General features: G+C 41.3%; 1 pseudogene; it reads left to right on the forward strand.

Moving 5' to 3' along the window:
• Positions 1-3,519: 3,519 nt before the first annotated feature.
• On the forward strand, positions 3,520-3,661 carry LOC141146417 (U2 spliceosomal RNA; annotated as a pseudogene).
• The last annotated feature ends 4,381 nt before the right edge of the window (positions 3,662-8,042 follow it).

The following is an 8,042-nucleotide window of genomic DNA, read 5'->3' on the forward strand; positions in this document are numbered from 1 at the left end:
CTGCAGCACTCCACCAATCAGGCCTGTATGGTAGAGTGGCCAGACAGAAGCCATTCCTCAGTAAAAGGCACACAACAGCCTGCCTGGAGTTTGCCAAAAGGCACCTGAAGGACTCCCAAACCATGAGAAACAAAATTCTCTGGTCTGGTGAAACAATTATTAAACTCTTGTCATGTCTGAAGGAAACACTCATCACCTGGCCAATGCCATTCCTACAGTGAATCATTGTGGTGGCAGCATCATGCTATTGGGATGTTTTTCAAAGGCAGGAACTGGGAGACTAGTCAGGATTTAGGGAAAGATGAATGCAGCAATGTACAGGGACATCCTTGATGAAAACCTGCTCCAGAGCACTTTGCACCTCAGACTGGGGCGAAGGTTCATCTTCCAGCAGGACAACAACCCTAAGCACACAGCCAAGATAACAAAGGAGTGGCTATGGGACAATTCCGTGAATGTCCTTGAGTGGCCCAGCCAGAGCCTAGACTTGAACCCAATTGAACATCTCTGCAGAGATCTGAAAATGGCTGTGCACCAACGCTCCCCATCCAATCTGATGGAGCTTGAGGGGTCTTGCACAGAAGTATGGGAGAAACTGCCCAAAAATAGGTGTGCCAAGCTTGTAGCATCATGCTCAAAAAGTCTTGAGGCTGTAATTGGTGCCAAAGGTGCTTCAACAAAGTATTGAGCAAAGGCTGTAAATACTTATGTACATGGGATTTTTTGTTTTTTTATTTTTTAATACATTTGCAATGATTTCAAACAAACTTCTTTCATATTGTCATTATGGGGTATTGTTTGTAGAATTTTGTGGAAAATAAATAATTGAATCAATTTTGGAATAAGGCTGTAACATAACAAAATGTGGAAAAAGTGAAGCACTGTGAATACTTTCCAGATGCAATGTATATAAGCAAAGGGCAGGAATAGTGAAAATATTGAGCATCATGCTCAAAAAGACTTGAGGCTGTAATTGGTGCCAAAGGTGCTTCAACAAAGTATTGAGCAAAGGCTGTGAATACTTATGTACATGGGATTTTTTGTTTTTTTTATTTTTTAATACATTTGCAACGATTTCAAACAAACTTCTTTCATATTGTCATTATGGGGTATTGTTTGTAGAATTTTGTGGAAAATAATTAATTGAATCCATTTTGGAATAAGGCTGTAACATAACAAAATGTGGAAAAAGTGAAGCACTGTGAATACTTTCCAGATGCAATGTATATAAGCGAAGGGCAGGGATAGTGAAAATATCATTGCCCAAATATGGCTTTTGCTTACAGGGCAGGGATTCCCAGTGATGTCAGCTGTTCCTAAGGATGGCTGCAAGCATCTTATGCTTCCTTAGGAATCATTGACAAGGCAGGAAAAAGAGGGCACTCTTGGTGTCCCAGGGCCCACTTTATCCTGACATCATCCCTATAAGGCCACTTTGGGCACAGGAGAAGCACGAGGAGGAGTATGGTTGCTGCACAGGTGTTGAGGAGAAATAAGAAATGTTACAAGCTTCCAGGGGTGAGTTTATTCCCTCCCAAATCCCTTGACTTTTACATGGTTAGAGGAGATAGCTGAGGAAGATCACAAATTACTAACTTGTACTTGCCCCACTGCTGTATTTCAGTGGTAGCAAAATCAATTTTGCTGTAAATGTGTGAAATTTTTCTGTGCATTTCCAGATGCAAGATGCTTGCTCTCTTCATCAGAAATTAAGGCCTATCCATTTAAGGCTTAAAAGGCAGGGTGCAAATCTGTAATTTTTTTTTTTACTGTTTTAATTAAAAAAGAACATTACACTATATTTTATTTCCAGGTGCAATATGCCTGCTCTATCCCTAAGAAATTGTGGCATCTCCAAAAAAGCTGAGGTGTAAATGTGTGAAATGTTTCTGACTTCAATCTACGAAAAAAAGACAATCCTTTCTTTTATTTCCAGGTGGAATATGTTTGCCCTCTCCGTCAGAAATGAAGACCTGTCAAATTCGGGCTTAAAAAGTGTGCTGCAAATCTGTACAATTTTTCTGCCTTCAATTTAAGTAAAAAGCAATATTGTTTTTGTTTAATTGCTAGATTAGATTTCTTTGCTCTCTCCCTCTGAAATAGTGGATTATCAAAAAGGATTTACAAACTCTGCTGTAAATATGTACAATTTATCATTTTTCAGTCTCAGAAAAAATACACTATTGTTTATTGCAGACGAGAGTACACACTGTCCAGAAAATCAGTACACTCACTCTAATTTTTATTTAATAATAAAACCTGCCTAGTATCTCTTTGTTTCATTGTGGTCTAGTAAGAACATTTACATTTTGTGCAGCATGTGCACTCAATATTTCTGGCCGTTGCCTGTGTCATAATAAACTGACATATTTTTTACTATAAAATATGCTTTACCTCTCCCTCTAACATCCCTTTATTAACCTTTGTACCTAGTGCAGGGTGGTACTGAAAAGAGGACCACAAGTTATGCTATGAAACTTGTTTTGCTAGTTTGTAAGCAGTTGATGGCTTTAGCTTGATTTTAGCTCATTTGTGTCTACTATCTACACTGATATATTCTGAATTATTGCTGCTACACAAAATTAGTGGTCATTGCAAAAACTACATATTAAACATTTTTGGAGTGGAAATCAATCATACTGGGTTGCTGCTGCATAACAAAATTATTGCACATGCAATTTATGTGATGGCAGAACACAGGGGTTGATTTACTGAAACCGGAGAGTGCAAAATCTGGTGCAGCTCGCCATAGAAACCAATCTGGTTTCAGTTTTGTTTTTTTTGTCAAAGCTTGATTGAATAAACTGAATTTAGAAAGTTAGAATCGAATTGGCTAACAAGCACAGCTGCAGCAGGTTTTGCATTCTCCAGTTTTTTTTTTCATCTATCAATCTAGGGATGTTGGCAACATACATGATCTAGCTGGATGGTAACCTTTTTCTATTAGCTCCAGTTTTAGTAAATCAACCCCACAGTATCATTCATGCTGTGCCGGAGAATTGTAATGAATGGTATTTTTTTGCTTTGGTACATGTCCCACAGGGCAGTGCCCAGCTCCCCATGTTCTTTGTTTGGCATAGCATATTAACTAGACAAATTGTCAGAATTAAATTTTAACATCTGGCTCTTATTCATTTCAATAGGGTTCAGATTGTTATGTGAACTTTTAAGCAGTTTGGCAAACATCTCCTGAACTGGTCCTAGATAGATTTGACTCATCCCTAATTATTATTATATACTGTATGTAAGCAGCTAGGAAGGCAACTCAGTTGTAGTAAAAGTATTTTACACTTTAGGAATTAGAAAAGGCCTGGATAATGAAATCTAATAAATATATTAGTTCTATTGCTTAACTATAAAGCAGACATAGATTTAAAATCTAGTTACTGTTAGGCACCTGCATGTGTTTCTTCGATTATTCCAATACCCCTGAAAGTCAGAGTGCACTGATATGCAAATATCAAATGTCTTTATTAGGTCAAAGGATGGCTAGTTCCTCTCTTTGAAATAAGGCAAGAAATCGCTTCTCAGCCTTTTGGCTAAGATCAAGTGTAGTATCTGTTCTTATCAGTTACCAAGTGGTGGCGCTGTGCTATTGTCCCTGATCCATGGTGGTGGGATGTAATTATGTGGGAATGGTGGGAGTGGTGGGTGAGCCTTTCCTCCTGGGCTCTCCCTAAGCTCTCTAAGATCCACACCTTCCTGGTGGGGACCGGGCTGCACTGGTCTGGCTGTGGACGTTTTGCACATGACTGGTAGGGTGTAAGTCCTCAGGCCTGCCCTGAACATCTTGGGAGGGGGTGGATATGGCCTTCTGATTTAGTTCGCTCTCTCTTAATGGGGTCTCCCTTCGGGGGAGCCCCACCTAGTACTTGGGTGAGTCTATTTCGGTAGACCTCCCAAGGAAAGGGGTCCATCTGATTTCGGCCAGATGGCCCATAGTGAGTACCTCAGTCCCTGTCTGGAGCCAAACTCCTCAGGGGATCAGGGTTAATGTCCTTCTTCTTTAGAGGAATAGAGTACACCCTGTGCACGTTTTTGTGTATCACTTTTTATGCGTGTGCACTTTTTTTGCACCGTTCACACACCACGTGCTTAAAAGAAAAAAAAATGGCCTTCCCTTCCCATACCTAGCTGTAAGACACTGATTATACTGCATTGCCAAATTAAGCAGCCAATAACACAATAAAATAGGAAAAAATTGTGTCAGCGCTAAATGGGTTTAGGGGCCAACAATTAGTGCAGATATACAAAACACTATAGTAATAGTAACAAAGAAAAATTGCAGCGCTCAACACTAGGGATGAGCTTCGAGTTTGACCCATACATCGCATGTTCGACCGTTCGTCTAATTGTAAACGATATGGGCCGTTCGCGCCAAATTCGAGTGGCACGTCACTGCCCATAATTCACTGCGGCATCGCAGTGCATTGCTGGCTGTTGATTGGCGCCATCTGCACAGAGAGCCGTAATTAGCCAAAGCCATGGTGGCTTTGGCCAATTATGGCTCAGGGGGTTTAGTACACGCCCCACACTATACAAGGCCGCCTGCGTGGCGGCCTTGTGTAGTGTGTTGCGGCGGTGGAGAGAATTAGACAGAGAGAGAGAGACAGTGTCATTTGATATAAATTAGATAGAGTAGGCAGGCGAGTCAGTTAGCTGCACTTACAGTGTGTTGTGTATATATATATGCATCCCAGGTGCCGTGTATATATATATATATATATATATATATATATATATATATATATATATACACTGTATTCAGTTTAGCTAGATCCGTTACTGTTATTCTCTTTCTAATATACTGATAGGCAGGCAGGTGTTTTTACAGTATATACAGCTAGTGTACTGTGTACCCTGCACAGTTGCACCTATAGCTACCTGAAGACAAGTGCTGTTTTTCTTCTTCTGATCCTATTAATACCACAGGCAGGCATCTTGAAGAATTTACAGTTAGTGTACTGTGTACCCTGCACAGTTGCACCTATAGCTACCTGAAGAGAAGTGCTGGTGTTTTTCTTCTGATCCTATTAATACCGCAGGCAGGCAGCTTGAAGTAATGACAGTTAGTGTACTGTGTACCCCTGCACAGTTGCACCTATAGCTACGTGAAGACAAGTGCTGTTGTTCTTCTTCTGATCCTATTAATACCACAGGCAGCTTGTAGTATTTACAGTTAGTGTACTGTGTACCCCTGCACAGTTGAACCTACAGCTACCTGAAGACAAGTGCTGGTGTTCTTCTTCTGATCCTATTAATACCACAGGCGGGCAGCTTAAAGTATTTACAGTTAGTGTACTGTGTACCCTGCACAGTTGCACCTATAGTTACCTGAAGACAAGTGCTGTTCTTCTTCTGATCCTATTAATACCACAGGCAGGCAGCTTGAAGTATTTACAGTTAGTGTACTGTGTACCCTGCACAGTTGCACCTATAGCTACCTGAAGACAAGTGCTGTTGTTCTTCTTCTGATCCTATTAATACCACAGGCAGGCAGATTGAAGTATTTACAGTAAGTGTACTGTGTACCCTGCACAGTTGCACGTATAGCTACCTGAAGACAAGTACTGGTGTTCTTCTTCTGGTCCTATTACTACCAAAGGCAGGCAGGTTGAAGTGTTTACAGTTAGTGTACTGTGTACCCTGGAGAGTTGCACCTATAGCTACCTGAAGACAAGTGCTGTTGTTCTTCTTCTGATCCTTTTCCTACCACGGGCAGGTAGATTGAAGTATTTACAGTTAGTGTACTGTGTACCCTTTCTAATATACTGATAGGCAGGCAGGTGTTTTTACAGTATATACAGTTAGTGTACTGTGTACCCTGCACAGTTGCACCTATAGCTACCTGAAGACAAGTGCTCTTTTTCTTCTTCTGATCCTATTAATACCACAGGCAGGCAGATTGAAGAATTTACAGTTAGTGTACTGTGTACCCTGCACAGTTGCACCTACAGCTACCTGAAGACAAGTGCTGGTGTTCTTCTTCTGATCCAATTATTACCACAGGTGGGCAGCTTGAAGTATTTACAGTTAGTGTACTGTGTACCCTGCACAGTTGCACCTATAGCTACCTGAAGACAAGTGCTGTTCTTCTTCTGATCCTATTAATACCACAGGCAGGCAGCTTAAATTATTTACAGTTAGTGTACTGTGTACCCTGCACAGTTGCACCTATAGCTACCTGAAGACAAGTGCTGGTGTTCTTCTGATCCTATTAATACCACAGGTAGGCAGCTTGAAGTAGTTACAGATGGTGTACTGTGTACCCTGCACAGTTGTACCTATAGCTACCTGAAGACAAGTGCTGTTGTTCTTCTTCTGATCCTATTAATACCACAGGCAGGCAGATTGAAGTATTTACAGTCAGTGTACTGTGTACCCTGCACAATTGCACCTATAGCTACCTAAGGAAAAGAGAAGTTGTTCTTCTTCGGGTCCTATTAATACCACAGGCCGGCAGCTTGAACTATTTACAGTTAGTGTACTGTGTACCCCGCACAGTTGCACCTATAGCTACCTGAAGACAAGTGCTGTTGTTCTTCTTCTGATCCTATTAATACCACAGGCAGCTTGAAGTATTTACAGTTAGTGTACTGTGTACCCCTGCACAGATGCACCTATAGCTACCTGAAAACAAGTGCTGGTGTTGTTCATCTGATTCTATTAATACCACAGGCAGGCAGCTTGAAGTATTTACAGTTAGTGTACTGTGTATCCTGCACAGTTGCACCTATAGCTATCTGAAGAAAAGTGCTGTTCTTCTTCTGATCCTATTAATACCACAGGCAGGCAGCTTGAAGTATTTACAGATAGTGTACTGTGTACCCTGTACAGTTGCAGCTATAGCTACCTGAAGATAAGTGCTGGTGTTCTTCTTCTGATCCTATTAATACCACAGGCAGGCAGCTTAAAGTATTTACAGTTAGTGTACTGTGTACCATGGCACAGTTGCACCTATAGCTACCTGAAGACAAGTGCTGGTGTTCTTCTTCTGATCCTATTAATACCACAGGCAGGCAGCTTGAAGTATTTACAGTTAGTGTACTGTGTACCATTGCACAGTTGCACCTATAGCTACCTGAAGACAAGTGCTGTTGTTCCTCTTCTGATCCTATTAATACCACAGGCAGGCAGCTTGAAGTATTTACAGTTAGTGTACTGTGTACCCTGCACAGTTGCACCTATAGCTACCTAAAGACAAGTGCTGTTGTTCTTCTTCTGATCCTATTAATACCACAGGCAGGCAGCTTGAAGTATTTACAGTTAGTGTACTGTGTACCCTGCACAGTTGCACCTATAGCTACCTGAAGACAAGTGCTGGTGTTCTTCTGATCCTATTAATACCACAGTTAGGCAGCTTGAAGTAGTTACAGATAGTGTACTGTGCACCCTGTACGGTTGCACCTATAGCTATGTGAAGACAAGTGCTGTTGTTCTTCTTCTGATCCTATTACTACCACAGGCAGGCAGCTTGAAGTATTTACAGTTAGTGTATTGTGTACCTTGCACAGTTGCACCTATAGCTACCCTAAGACAAGTGCTGTTGTTCTTCTTCTGATCCTATTAATACCACAGGAAGCTTGAAGTATTTACAGTTAGTGTACTGTGTACCCCTGCACAGTTGCACCTATAGCTACCTGAACACAAGTGCTGGTGTTCTTCTTCTGATCCTATTAATACCACAGGCAGGCAGCTTGAAGTATTTACAGATAGTGTACTGTGTGCCCTGCACAGTTGCACCTATAGCTACGTGAAGACAAATGCTGGTGTTCTTCTTCTGATCCAATTAATACCACAGGCAGGCAGCTTGAAGTATTTACAGTTAGTGTACTGTGTACCATTGCACAGTTGCACCTATAGCTACCTGAAGACAAGTGCTGGTGTTCTTCTTCTGATCCTATTAATACCACAAGTAGGGAGCTTGAAGTAGTTACAGATAGTGTACTGTGTACCCTGCACAGTTGCACCTATAGCTACCTGAAAACAAGTGCTGGTGTTCTTCTTCCGATCCTATTAATACCACAGGCAGGCAGCTTGAA

Source organism: Aquarana catesbeiana, linkage group LG05 (assembly GCF_042186555.1).
Source record: "Aquarana catesbeiana isolate 2022-GZ linkage group LG05, ASM4218655v1, whole genome shotgun sequence".
In the NCBI taxonomy this organism is placed as follows: Eukaryota; Metazoa; Chordata; class Amphibia; order Anura; family Ranidae; genus Aquarana; species Aquarana catesbeiana.